This window comes from Lemur catta, chromosome 4 (genome assembly GCF_020740605.2).
Source record: "Lemur catta isolate mLemCat1 chromosome 4, mLemCat1.pri, whole genome shotgun sequence".
Lineage (NCBI taxonomy): Eukaryota > Metazoa > Chordata > Mammalia > Primates > Lemuridae > Lemur > Lemur catta.
The window spans coordinates 18,947,027-18,960,856 of NC_059131.1; the positions used below are offsets into that span (position 1 = coordinate 18,947,027).

The window sequence follows — 13,830 nt, forward strand, 5'->3', positions numbered from 1 at the left end:
GCTTTTGCTTCCCTGTATCCTGTGGAGACATACAGGGCTTTTAGATATTTATATATAAATGGTCACCTGAAAAGCTGGGACCTTAGAAAGTGTGGCTGGACAAAACTTATGGGTTACACCTTGTTTATGACTAGTGAGACTTTTCTTTCTTTGTGGCTTTTCTGGATCTCATGAAAACTGTTCTCTACCTCTTTAAAGACACCTCTTGCTTTCTTGACTCAGTTGTAACCTTGGCTAAGGCATATTGGTTTCACTTAAAAGGAGACTTTAGTTAAAAAGCTCAAAAGCAAAAGTGTCAGCTGTGTGTCCCAGCTAAATTTGCTCCATTTATCTTCACTCCCTTCTACTCCTTACTCTTTGCTGATCGTGGAGTTTGGCTGATCAAAGGTGGCCAACTGTTCAAGCCATTTTAAGTAAGGCAATCTCCGAGCTGTAACCAATCCAGCTGTTTCTATACCTCTCTCTCCTGCATGCCATTTTCTCTTTTCTGTCCATGAACCTTCTCCAGCACTGAAGCCTCTCTGAACGTGTTCTAGTTCAGCTGCCTCATTCGTGAACCACTCTTTGCCCAACTAAACTCTGTTAAATTTGTCAGACGTGGGTTCCAAAATAGAGCTCCCAGAGACCCCCAGGGGCACTGAGAGTGCAAGCGAGGTACTGGCTGGGCCTGTTGTGTTCTTTGCCTCTCACTGCAGCTGGGGCTTGTGGGTAAGCTCTCTCTCAGATCCCCAAGCTCCACAGACTTATGTTTTGAGCTCTCTGAGTTTGTTTGAACAATTTTTTTTATCCTAACTGGGTTCAAAAGTTGCAACAGAAACTAAACTAGGTCTGGGATCAGATTGGATCTGATAACTAATTAGCTTAGAACCAGTTAGGTTCCTCAAATGTCTGACTACAGTAAATGGCAACACTGCAGGGTGTGCAAACTCCAGCTTTCAGGAATTCACAGAGATTTCCATGTTCTATCCCTTTGTTCCTTTTTCTTGTACACTGGGTAAGGAAAAATCATTGCCTAAGTTGATCATGGGGATCTAAGAGCCAGAGCCAAGAATCAAGGCAAAAGTAGGATTCTTAATTTCTGAAGAGCTGAGTACTCTACTTTTGGCAATGCCTATCTATACATGGATGAGTATGAAGCCCTGGAAGCGGCAAATGCTCACAGAAATGACAAAACCTTACTAATGGCAAAATTTTTGCCCAGCTAGTAATTGCTTAAAACAATAAAATAGGTAATTAAAAAATTGATAGCCTGAGTAAAAGAAATTAATAATATTTAAGAACCGGCAAATAAAAATCCTTTAGAAGAATTGTTAGATCTGCTTCTGTCTGTATGTCTATATGTCTCTGTGTCTATATATGTCATGTGTATGTCATATTTCACTACCAAAATATATAAAAGAGCTCTAATTAATTAGCTTAAGAAAATAAGCAGTTAAGTAAAAAATTTTATCAAGAAGATAGAAACTAACTTGAATGCTTTTTAGTTCTTGTGATTTTAATAATATAGTAATTGACCCCTGCTCAATTTTCTTTTTGATTCTGTTGCACCCTGATTCATAATTTTTCTCTTTCCATTCACCTTCAGAAGGAGATAATTAACATGGACCCAAATACCCCAGACACTGTGAGTCTCCTTCAATGTTCTCTCAAATTCTCAAAGCTGATTTAAACTCTAGAACCTTTTCCCAAGGATCCACTCTTGTTCAGTACATTGAAGATCTTTTGCTCTGTAAACAGGGTGCTCTCTCAGACTCTTCTTGTAAAGACTCCAGCTGGATGAGGCCATAAAGCCTTTAGCCTGGAGGTCTAACCTCCAGTGGGTAGAGACAACTGTTAATTATTTAGGACATAAAATATCTCAGGGCACTCAAAAGATCACCCCGAAAATGCCTTGAGTCAATTTTCTAATAGCCCTAACTAGAACTTGCACATTGGCTGCCATGAAAAGCTGCCGCTATTTACACAGACTCCAAATATGCCTTTGGAGTCTGCCGTGCAATTGGTACAGTTTGGAAGTCTCATGGTTTCTTCACTTCTACAGATACGCCTATTGCCAATGGGCTTACAATTGTTGCTGTATTACAAGCTATTCACCTTCCCTCTAAAATTGCTATTGTTCATTGCCCAGCCTGGTTTGATTCCATGGTTTGATTCCACAGATGGCATTCTTGCACTTGTAAATGGTGCTGACACTAACCCTCATGATGTCAGCGATCGTCAAATCACCACGTGTTGTGGACAGCTCACAAACCAGGCCCGCGCAACTTGGGGGTAGTTCACTTGCTCTGATTATTAAGTTGCCGTACACTAAAGATTGCATATGGGCAGACCAAAAGTTTGAACTAACTTGGTTAAGTGACAAAACCAAGCCCTATAACTGCCAGGACTGGACCAAAGGCCTTTCATGTCAAATATTTCACAACCTGTTCTGTTCCCGCAAACTGGCAGGGACATGTAGAAACTGGAGATGTAGAAGTGCCAATGAGAAAGAAGAGGCACAGCAAACTCCAAACTGAAGGTCACAAGTTGCAACCTGACTGTGTCTGTAAATAACACTGATCTTTTCATTGCGTGTGGTGATACAGTATACAGGTGGTTCGCACCTAGATGGTCAGGACACTGTGCACTTGATTAACTGACACCCTCTGTATAGGGACTCCACTGTAAATGCCAGCCAAATTACAAATTGGGCTCTTCCATTCATAAAATGGTACCAAGTAAATGTACTAGACATGATGCTATAAATTGTATATCACAATTCTAAGTTCTGTTGGGTGCTCAGGACTCTTTTCCTGGCATTGGAACCTATGAGATTGAAAAGACAGTTTTGGATCTCTCTGTGATAGTAGAACATGAGTTCAAAATCATTATGCAAGCATTTGGAGCACTTAAGTTAGAAGCCAACAGCCTAGGCTCCGATGTATTTGAAAGCTGCCTCGTCCCAGATGCCCTGACAGCCCAACAGGGAGGAGCTTGTGTGATTATTGGCGAAAAATGCCACACAGGGCAAGTAGAGACTGTGATCTACACCTCTTAAAAAACAAGATAAATGTTCTCCATCAGATTGATGAAGATTTCCCAGACTGAGAGACTGGTTTAATGGGGTGTGGAGAAATGCGCTTAGATCTGTTCTTTTCTACTTGTTTATTCTCGTTCTAATCTATGTCCTTGTCTCCCTTTTCAGATTCCACATTACCTGACTACTAACCAGATCTCTCCCTCTACAGCCACTGATTCAGCTTTTAATGTGAGAAACTTCTAGGGAAGTTCCAGACAGGGGGAAGGAAGGAGCTCAGGAAATTTCACCCCAAAATTTGACTCCTTAGTATAAAGAATATTTTGATTTAAAGGCCCTTAGAGATCAACAGACCCTTGGAAGGGGCTGTCCCTCTATCTGCATAACCAGACAGACCCATCAGAAGAACAATTGACTTCCCTTCCTCTCCCTGTTATCTCAATATATTGCAGGAAAGAAAATCAAGAATGCAACCAGATCTGGCTCAAATCATTTTTAAATATAACACCTGTCTCTTAAGTTTAGTTTAATTTGCAAAGAGAATCATTTATAAGTCAATCTGTTTCCCCCATCCATTCATCTTCCCTAGCACCCATTTATTACCTCTAAGCAGAATTACCTATAGGACTCATCTTCCCCTCCCTGCTAAAAGGAGGGTATAAAAATATCTGGATCCCACTGGGATATTGGGTGATCACTCTGTGATTCACCCCGAGCATAGTAAATAAACCTCTTCCTCTTATTAATCTGCCTTAATTGTGAGTTGATTTTTCAGTGAACTATGAGGGAAAAGGGATGTTTCCCCCTTACCCCCACAGGGTCATCTTCTTGAACTCCTCTCTGATCATTCTAGTACATTCTGGTTTCCTGGGACTCCTCTTTTTGGTTCTCTGGCCAGAAATGTAGGGCTTATTTATCCGTTCTGCCATGTACTTCCTGTGACTGTGCTCACATCTGGGGCCTTCCAGTAGAAGCACAGAGAGAAAAAAAAAAGCAATGGAGGTTTGCCCTGCTCTCCTGGCACCACAAGTCTCCTGATTGGAAGTTTCCCCTCCCTCAGAGCTTTGGACTCCCCTGCCACTGCTGTCATAAAGGAACAGGAAAAAAAAAAAGAAAGAAAGAAAAAAATGGGCGATTTTCTCCACTCTTTCTGAGTGTTAGAGGCCTCTTTCCCTTTCCTTGAGCCAGACCTTGGGGGCTTCTCCTGGAGCTCTCTCTGTCTGTGTGACTGCTCATTTCTGGGTTTGGGGCTGCCTTGAGTTCAGGCCAATGGATACCAGAGGAAAACACGTTAAACTCACCACCATGTGAGTGGTACTTTGGATTCTGGACTTCTTCCCTGATCTACCTGCTACTATTTACTTTCTAGAGTCCTCAAATATCTGTTCCATTCAGTCTCTGCAAGCTCGCAGCTTCACTCAGCGGGAGAGAGAGTGGAATGTGGTTTCTCCGTGTTTCCCAGAACTGCAGCCCTGCCCCTCATGATTTTGATATGTATTTTTATCATCATTTAGTTCAACGAATTTTCTAATTTCTCTTTTGATTTCTTCTTTGTCAGTTACTTAAGAGTCTATGTCTTGATTTCCAAATGAAAGGGATTTTCTGGGTATGGTTTTGTTACTACTTTTTAGCTTGATCGCATTCTTGTCAGAGAAAGTAATCTTTATGATCATCAATCTTTAATATTTTCCGAGGTCAGTTTTATGGGCCAGAATATTGTCAGTTTTTGTAAATGTTCCGTATGTGATTAAAAAGTATCTGTGGGCTGGGCACAGTGGCTCACATCTGTAATCCTAGCACTTTGGGAGGCCGAGGCAGGAGGATTGCTTGAGGTTGGGAATTCAAGACCAGCCTGAACAAGAGTGAGACCCGGTCTCTACTACAAATAGAAAAAATTAGCTGAGTGTGGTGGTGTGTGCCTGTAGTCCCAGTTACCCAGGAGGCTGAAGCAGGAGAAGTGCTAGAGCTCAGGAATTTGGGATTGCAGTGAGCTATGATGATGCCACTGCAGTCTAGTCAGGGTGACAGACCAAGACTCTGTCTCTGAATGAATAAATAAATAAACTCTGGGGCACATATAGTGAAAAGTTAACATCTATTACTTCCTGGTGGTGAGTCTATAAAAATGAAATTAACTGTTATAGTTAAATGGATAATGATGAAGATGCTGATAAGAAGGATGAGGACACTTTTTTAATTTTATTATTTTTATTTTTAAAATTTTTTGTAGAGATAGAATCTCACTATGTTGTCTCTGCTGGTCTTGAGCTCTTGGCCTCCCGAAATGTTAGGATTACAGGCATGAGCCACCCGCCTGGCCTGAGGAATCATTTATTCATGGGCTATACCTGGTGTGAACTTACACGAGAGCATTTGATTCATCCTTGTTCCCTGCTAAAATATAAATTTATGGATGCAATATATAATATGTCTTTAAAAACATAGATACATACATGTCTTCTCCCTTTTTTTTCCAGTTGGAAAAAATTTTAATGTTTAAAGACAAAAAATGAGCCCTGGCTTTTTATTTTTTTAAACATACACAGGTCTAACGGCCAAAATGCACAGAGGAAATGAGCTGCTGATCTGTCCTCTGCAGTCCCCATCCTGTGGTTGAAGTTGCTGCAGGCAATTCTTCCTCCTGTCCAGTGCACATAGGAGTTGACAGGGGCTGCTTTCCATGACAGCCATAATGCATTTTTGTCTGTTTCATAATGCATGCATGTTCTTCCCCAATATCTGATTCTTAAAAACAAAAAGCAGTTGTTAATGGTCGGGTACATCCCTCACACTGGCACCAGTTGCCTCCCTACCATGGGACAGTGCCGGGGATCTTCAGGTTAGAAGCAATTCATTGAAAGGGGCAGGGTGCCTTGCTCACTCTGGTGTCAGGGTGAGGGCAGAAGAAATAAGTCAGGACAGTGTGCAGGGCACCGCTGAAGTTGGGAGTCTCTGTGAGATAAAGGAAGGAGAATCCTCCCCTCCCACTCCCCACCCCAAGTTTAGATAGACTAATGTGTCAAAGTTTAAAACAGAAATAAAAGTAATCCACATAATCAGCAGGTCAAACAATACTGAATTTCAAATTTCTCCCACCATGATGGCTCAAATATAACAGTAACAATCCAGATCTTTCCATCCTTCCTGACAGCCCTGTGTTAGGCCCTAGAAGTCTGTGCTGATGCTGCAGCTGCTGCCTTGGCTCCATTTGTAACCTTTCAGTCTCAAAGCCAGCGGGGAGGACCGAGGTCATAAAGGAAGTAGACTCTATCTGCAAGGATGCCCTGGAAAACCTGCACATTTTCTGAGCCACAAAGAGGGATAGATCAAAAGTGACTCTTGCCCGGGACCGATCTCTCTCTAGAAACATCTCTGTCAGACCCCACAGTCTCTCCAACAGGGTCACATCTAGCTCCTCTTGTCATCCTCTTCCAGCTGCTCCTCAGTCACCTTTCAGGAGTGAGTAGGGAAAAACACCAGTTTCCTCTCTACTCACACGCAGCACTTCTGGTCACCAGATGTGCAGGTTCTTTCCACACCAAATAATTCTCCACTTGTTGGTAAACACCACTGGGTGTTTCACAATTTAATTCAATTCTGATGCAGTCTACTTGGAAATAGTGTCAGATCTCCAGGTTAAGGGCTCAGTCTCACAAGACTGTCCCTCTATTTCAGACACCAATTGCAAGTCCAGAATATCACCCGTGTTTCTGACTGACTGGCTGTAAATTCCACAACCTCCTTCTCAGTTTCGATAATTTGCTAGGAACGGCTCACTGAACTCAGGAAAACAGTTTACTTACTAGATTGCTGTTTTGTTATAAAAGGATACAACTCAGGAACAGCCGGATGGAAGTGATGCCTAGGGAAGACACGTGGGAAGGGTGCGGGGAGCTTCCTCTCCAGGGCACCACCCTCCCAGCACCTCCATGAGCTTACCGACCTGGAAGCTCTCTGGACCCCTGTACTTTAGGGATTTGTATAGAGGCTTCATCCTGTAGGCATGGTTGATTATTACCTCAATCTCCAGCTCTTCTCCCTTCCCAGGAAGGTGGGAGGTGGGGCTCAAAGTTCAAAGCCTCTTATCACATGATCGGTTCCCCTGGCAACCTGCCCCCCCATCCTGAGGTTACCCAGCCACCAGTCATCTCATTAGCATACATAAAGACCCTTACACTACAGAGACTCCTAAAGGGGGGCAGAGAACAAATATATATATATTTGCATAAATGCATGGGGTACAAGTGTAATTTTGTTACATGGATATTGAATAGTGGTTTTAGTGTATCCATCACTGGAGTAACATACATTGTATCCATTAAGTGATTTCTCACCATCCACCCATATATATTCCTTATTATGTCACAGGGAGCAATTCCTCCTGGGACAGGGGCACTCTGTGCCAAGGCAGCTGTGGCAGCAGCCATAGCTACAGGGGACCCCAGCCACAGATGGGGTCTTCTCTTACTGGAGAATTTCTTCTAATACATACTTAGGCTTTCATTTCTCTGTAAGTCTTTACTTCTAGAACTTTATAAAATTTAAAGGGCTGTATCTGTACAAGGATGGGATTTTAAAAATCACCTGCAGTAGCTAGCTGGGCTCAGTGGCATATACCTGTAGTCCCAGCAACCTGGGAGGCAGGAGGATCTCTTGAGCTCAGGAGTTCAAGGTGAGACCTGACTTTGTTTAAAAAAAAATTACCTATAGTGCTTTATCCTACTTAATTTTCCCTGTAATTTTTTAAAGCTCTTTTCTTATATTTTCTTATTTGTAAGTCTTACTCCTATGTAGCAATTTGGACTCTAGAAATGCCTTCATTCTTTATTTCAAATTCCTCTAGAGATGCTGTTAATTCACTTTTTTTTTTTTTATTAAGACATAGGGTTTTGCCTTGTCACGCAGGGTGGAGTATAGTGACACAATCATAGCTCATTGCAGTGTTGAACTCCTGGGTTAAAGTGATCCTCCCACTTCTTCAGTTGCAGGGATTACAGGTGTGAGCTACCACATCCTGTTAATTCACTTTCCTATGATTTACCTACCTACTGCTTTGAAGAAGAAACTAGCTGCTGTCTGCCTCAAGGGCTTGCTTCTCAAAATATCCCTTTAGCTTCTCATATTCCTATTCTCATGCCAAACCAGAAAGAGAAATCCAATATGGGTAATTTGCTGATACTCATATTGAATCCCTTAATCATTTTGCCACCAATAAAACACAGGTTATCCTAATAAGCATTCTACTAGTCTTATTATGACTTATCCTCTTGTCCTTTATAAAACTTTATAAAACTGTAGAACTTTATGCTTACATTATCATGTAGAATCTTATAGGTCTATAGCCTTAGCTTTGTATAATTTGCAATAATGTCCTGGCAGATATGCGTGTAAAAGTACTAAATTTTAAACAACTTTATCTGAAATGCTAAAAAGCTCACAGATTAAAAACACCCAGTTCATGATCTCCCTCTGTCTTTTCCCTTAATTATCAATACATTTTTAGTTGTAAGAAGTATGCATATGTTATTTTGTGCTTTTCGGGGGTTTCCCCCCTGCTCTGTGCTTTTCTTTTAAATGCAACATTAATAATCCATTTCCCCTTTTAAAAAATTAGAATAAAATTCACTTAACATACAAGTCACCATTTTAAAGAGTACATTTCAATGGTTTTAGTATATTCACAATGTTGTGCAATCTTTACCACTAATTCCAGAATAATTCCATCACCCCCAAAAGAAACTCCATACCTGCTACAAGTTATTCCCAATCCTTCCCTCCCCTGTCCCCGAATTTACTTTCTGTCTCTATGTCCATTCTAGACATTTCATATAAATAGAATCATGTAATATATGGCCTTTTGTGTCTGGCCCCTTTCACTTAGCACAATATTTTTGTTACAGGGTTAAAACTTAATTAAACTACTGTAATATCACAGCAATAACGTAACAATACCAGGAAGCTTAATTTGTAGTCTGTTTGTGCTAGTTTGTTTTCTTCTCACTACAGAAGATGGCTCAATGGTCACAAGACAAATGGTGGAGAAACTGCAAGATCAGATGAGGAAATATCAAGCTTCCTGGGGCCCATGAGAACAGTGTGTGGCATAGGTCGTGAAGACCCCGAGTTAGCTAAAGGACAGCGTACCTATAAGGAGCCTAAACTCCTCTAAACAGGAGGACAGTGGTTCTTTAAGAAAAGAGTCTGCCATCCTCATTTGCTGGCAAATTAATAAACCTTCCTTTCCTTTCCCCTCAACCCACTTTTCTAGCTTTTTATTTGGCTTCCTGAACAGGTACTGTACTTTTGGTAGGATTTTTCAAGGTTCATCCACGTTGTGGCATGTGTCAGTACTTAATCCCTAACATGGCTGCATATTTGTATTGATACACACATTTTATTTATCCATTCATCAGTTGATGGACATTTGGGTTGTTTCTATTTTTTGGCTGTTCTGAATAATGTTACTAGGAACAATTATGGACAAGTTGTTTTTTTTTCTTTAACTCACAACCACACTCAGGAGTGTATGTAGAAGTTTTTGAGTATATACATAGGAGTGGAATTGCTGGGTCACATGGTAACTCAATGTTTAACTTTTTGAGGAACTATTAAACGTTTTTCCACAGAGGCTGCACTATTCTACATTCCCACCAGCAATGCCTGAGGATTCCAATTTTTCCACATTTTTGCAACACTTGTTATTATCTGTCTTCCTCTCATTTTTCAAAACTCATGTGTTTATCTTTTTAATGATTGTATATTTTATGACATTAATTTACCATAGTTTACAATTTGTGATCTTATTTAATTGGGCATTTGATTGCCTGTATTTTCCCTCCACAGTTATAAATATGGCTTCTTATAAATCTTTGCAACAAAGATTTTCTTTTCTCTTTCAGATTATTTAGATTATTTCCTGGAAGTCTACTCTTCCAAAGTGGGATTACTAAGTCAATGAGTAGGAATAGTTTTGTAGCACTTGTTGATGCCAGCAGCATATATTTATTTGCTCACAATTCAGTTTAGTTCAACAAATGCTTACTGAGGTCTTGTTGAGTGGTAGACATTGTGCTAGGCTCAGGGGTATACAGATGTGGTCCTTACCCTCAAGGCACTGACAGTCTAGTGAGACAGATAAGAATGTAGATAATTTCATGACATAACTACAAAGAGAGAGGTATGCACAAAACGCTGTGGGAGCACAGATGAATGGAATCAGCTCTAGCAGAGGGAGGTGGAAGTAGGTTGGGAACTGGGACAAAAAAGACTTCTTGGATGAGATGAAACTTAAGATAAATCTTGAAGGTTGGGAGGGAGTTAATCAGGTATGAAGAAATAGAATCTTTATATATACAGCCTGAGATGTTTGGTGATTTATGAAATTCTGTATTCCTGAGAGGTAGGGGTGTGTGTGTTGCGGGGGGTGGAGGAGGGATCAGAAAGAATAGGGACAAGAGTAATTCAAAGCAAACAAGAGAGGAAAAAGGGCGGAAGTTTCGAGGAAATAACAGTAGGCAGAGTAACCTGAAGAAAAGTCAAATAAGAAGGCTGAAAGTGTCCGTTGATTCGGCAGCACAGAGGGGCCGGGCAGCGGTCACGCCGGTGGAGCTAGTGCAGCTGGACGCGGGCTGGAGGGGGCTGCAGAGTGAGTGGGAGACTTGGAAGTAAGAGCTAGCTTATGTTTACTAAGAAAAGCCTGTGTTAAGAGTTTTCACTGTTCTAATTTTTGCCTTCTTTTTCTGAATATCTTAAAACAATTCAATTGTAATTCAGTGGTTTCCAAATCCCTTCCTAATGAAGCCTACTTACTATCTGTGACTTTGCCATTCCATCCATTACGAGGTGGACTCTACTTCCCCCTCGTGAATCTGACTTGCTTTGTCTGGTGGAATGAGACAGAAGCAGCATGTGTGGCTTCTGACCTCCCGCCTTCAAAGCGTGATGTTTTGATATGTAGTACATTGTGAAATGATCAGCACACTCTCACTAATTAACACACCCAGCAAAACCAGCAGAACTGCAGAGGTAAGCCCAGCTCAAATTGTTGACCCACAGAATTATGAGCAAATAAAGTGGTTGTTTAGGCTATTAAGTTTTGAGTAATTTGTTATGTGGCAATAAATACTTTTTACATGTTTGCTTTTTAAAGTGTATTTTCTTGTAGTTTATGCCTATTCATATAGCATTTCATTTTGAAGGTCTAAGTATCATCAGTAAATGTGAAGAGGCATCTCTCTATCCCACCTTCTAGATTATTCAACAAAATATTAAATCAATTCCTGTGTGATCTCAAAATCTTCATTGGTAATTTTCTTTTGATTCCAAACCTTTTTTTTTTTACCATCTTTAAATCAATTCTTGTTCTAGACAAAACATCCCAGGCTTTCACAGTGAATTTTTAAAAAGGAAAGGAAGGGTGGACAGGAGGATGGGAGAAGGGGAGAACCTGTGATAAGCCAGGGCTTGGAAGGTACTGATCATTCCCAGGATGCAGTAACAACTTATTCGTGGCATGGGGAGCATATCTTACTCAACTTTGTATCTCCAAGGTTTGACACGGTGTTTGTATTTGGCACATAGTGTTCAATGATACATGAAGAGAAAATGTAGTTGTTATTTTTATACATTGTTTCACATTTGTATGTCTTGTTTTCTAAAAGCAGAGCCAGCTTCTACTGGAGTGGTGGTCACTCAGGCCACATAGCCTTGGGTACATCAGACGTGGCGGTGTCAAAACCTTGCACAGTAGTTATCTATGTTGGCAACTGTTGCTTTAACCCCTGCCCGAGGTTTTTTAGGATTGCTACAGGAAAAATAAATCAGCAATGTTCCCTACTGTGTTGCTCCACTTAGGTTTTTTTCTGTTAGTGCCATTCTCTTCCACCAAAATGAAATAACCATCAATCCAATGACCCCAAAATTTCATGAAGGCAAAAATGATCCCCACTCAAAATGAGGCCCCTTGTATGGCTGTACGTTCAAAGTGAAATTAAAAAAAAGAATAGTGGTTACATCTGCAGACCTGACATTAGATGAGGTGATGAGGTTAACCTTCCCAAACGGGAATAAAGAGAAAAGTATGGCAGGGAATATGCCACTATGACTCCTCATCTGAATGGTGTGTACTTGGTTTGCGTAGGGTTCTGCTTCCTTTCTAGTGCAGTACCCATGGAGAGGAGGATTTGTGTGTGAGAGGTATTAATCTCTCTCCGTTCATAGGATACAGATGCTGCATCACTACCAGAACTTCACGGATGCTGAAAATAAAACTTTGCCCAGTATAAAACTTAGTTCCTGAGAACAGTTTTTAAAATAATGCTTTTATTTAATAGGTATGCTCATGAGTAATGGTTAAAATAAACAATCACTCATCTTCAAAATAAGAATGGCAAGTATGTAGACAGTTTAAATAAATACCAGACCTGTGATTTTACTTTTACCTCATGTGACACTGGGCCCCTGGGTCCCTCTGAACCTTTAGACGGTCTCTCTTGAATTTGAATGACTACTGACAGTATTGGTTTAGTTAGACCACAAAAAGGTTAAGACCACAAAAAATGGCCATAAAACACTGGGAAGCTGGTAGTCACAGAATAGCAAAGACACCATGCTCTCCCACCAATATGGGTAGTAGGAGGTATTAATTTATGCTGAATCTCATTATATTGCACGGACTTTTTTCGTGATAAAGAATATGACTGATAACCCACTCAAATAGAGTTCTCTATATATCCTTACCTAGGAGGATTATGATTGAAAAATGCAAAATATAGCAAAAAGCAGGCAGACAAAACCCTACTTGAGAAGGTTAACAACAGCCAGGGAATTCTATTTTAAAGAAACAATAAGCAACTTAATGATTTTTTTCAGCTTTTTGCTAGTTTCCCCTCCCCTCAGTCTTGACTAAAAACTGACTTGTGAATTTTTTTTTTAACATCTTACTATGGTAACTTGTAGAAGCATGGTGCAGTGGAAAAATTATTCAACTAAAAGTTTGATGACCTGTGTTCCTATTCCAGTTTTACCACGAACTGGGTGACTTTTGGGCAAGATCTATAACTATTCCATTGTTCCAGTCTGTACAACTGGAACAACCATCCGGCCACGGCTCAGGGTGATCTAGTGATGTTAAGTTGCTTGGGAACCATAAAGTTTATGTGTATAAGGTATTATTTTTATTTTAAAATGAGAACCATATCAATATCTTTTTAAAAACTTCATTGGGGCCAGGCGCGGTGGCTCACGCCTGTAATCCTAGCACTCTGGGAGGCCGAGGTGGGCGGATTGTTTGAGCTCAGGGGTTCGAGACCAGCTTGAGCAAGAACGAGACCCCGTCTCTACTAAAAATAGAAAGAAATTATATGGACAGCTAAAAATATATATAGAAAACATTAGCTGGGCATGGTGGCGCATGCCTGTAGTCCCAGCTACTCGGGAGGCTGAGGCAGGAGGATCGCTTAAGCCCAGGAGTTTGAGGTTGCTGTGAGTTAGGCTGACGCCACGGCACTCACTCTAGCCCGGGCAACAGAGTGAGACTCTGTCTCAAAAAAAAAACAAAAAACAAAAAATAAAAAAACCCCCAAAACTTCGTTGGAAGACCTCGCCCATTTTTATGACTTCAATAACTTATACTGGAGTTATTAACTATATTAGTCCTTAACTAACTTCCAATTTTCTAGCTATCTCCACTTATCTGACACTCTTCTTCAGACTAAATATTAATAAAACAAGAACTCCAGGAATTAAAACACTTTGTCTTCCAGGTTATATTACAAAGATGCCAGTATTTTTTCTAGCATGAATTGATATTTTCT

The 13,830-nt window shown here is 40.6% G+C and overlaps 1 protein-coding gene and 1 long non-coding RNA gene across 2 annotated transcripts in view; both read right to left on the bottom strand.

The window, feature by feature from the left end:
• Nucleotides 1-13,830, bottom strand: part of ADGRF3 (adhesion G protein-coupled receptor F3) — a 34,915-nt gene that overhangs the window by 18,770 nt on the left and 2,315 nt on the right.
• LOC123636693 lies at nt 5,527-7,048 on the bottom strand. Its single transcript, XR_006734639.1, has 2 exons — nt 6,820-7,048; nt 5,527-5,761 (listed from the first exon to the last, which is right to left on the bottom strand). It is a non-coding gene; the product is annotated as an uncharacterized LOC123636693 (long non-coding RNA).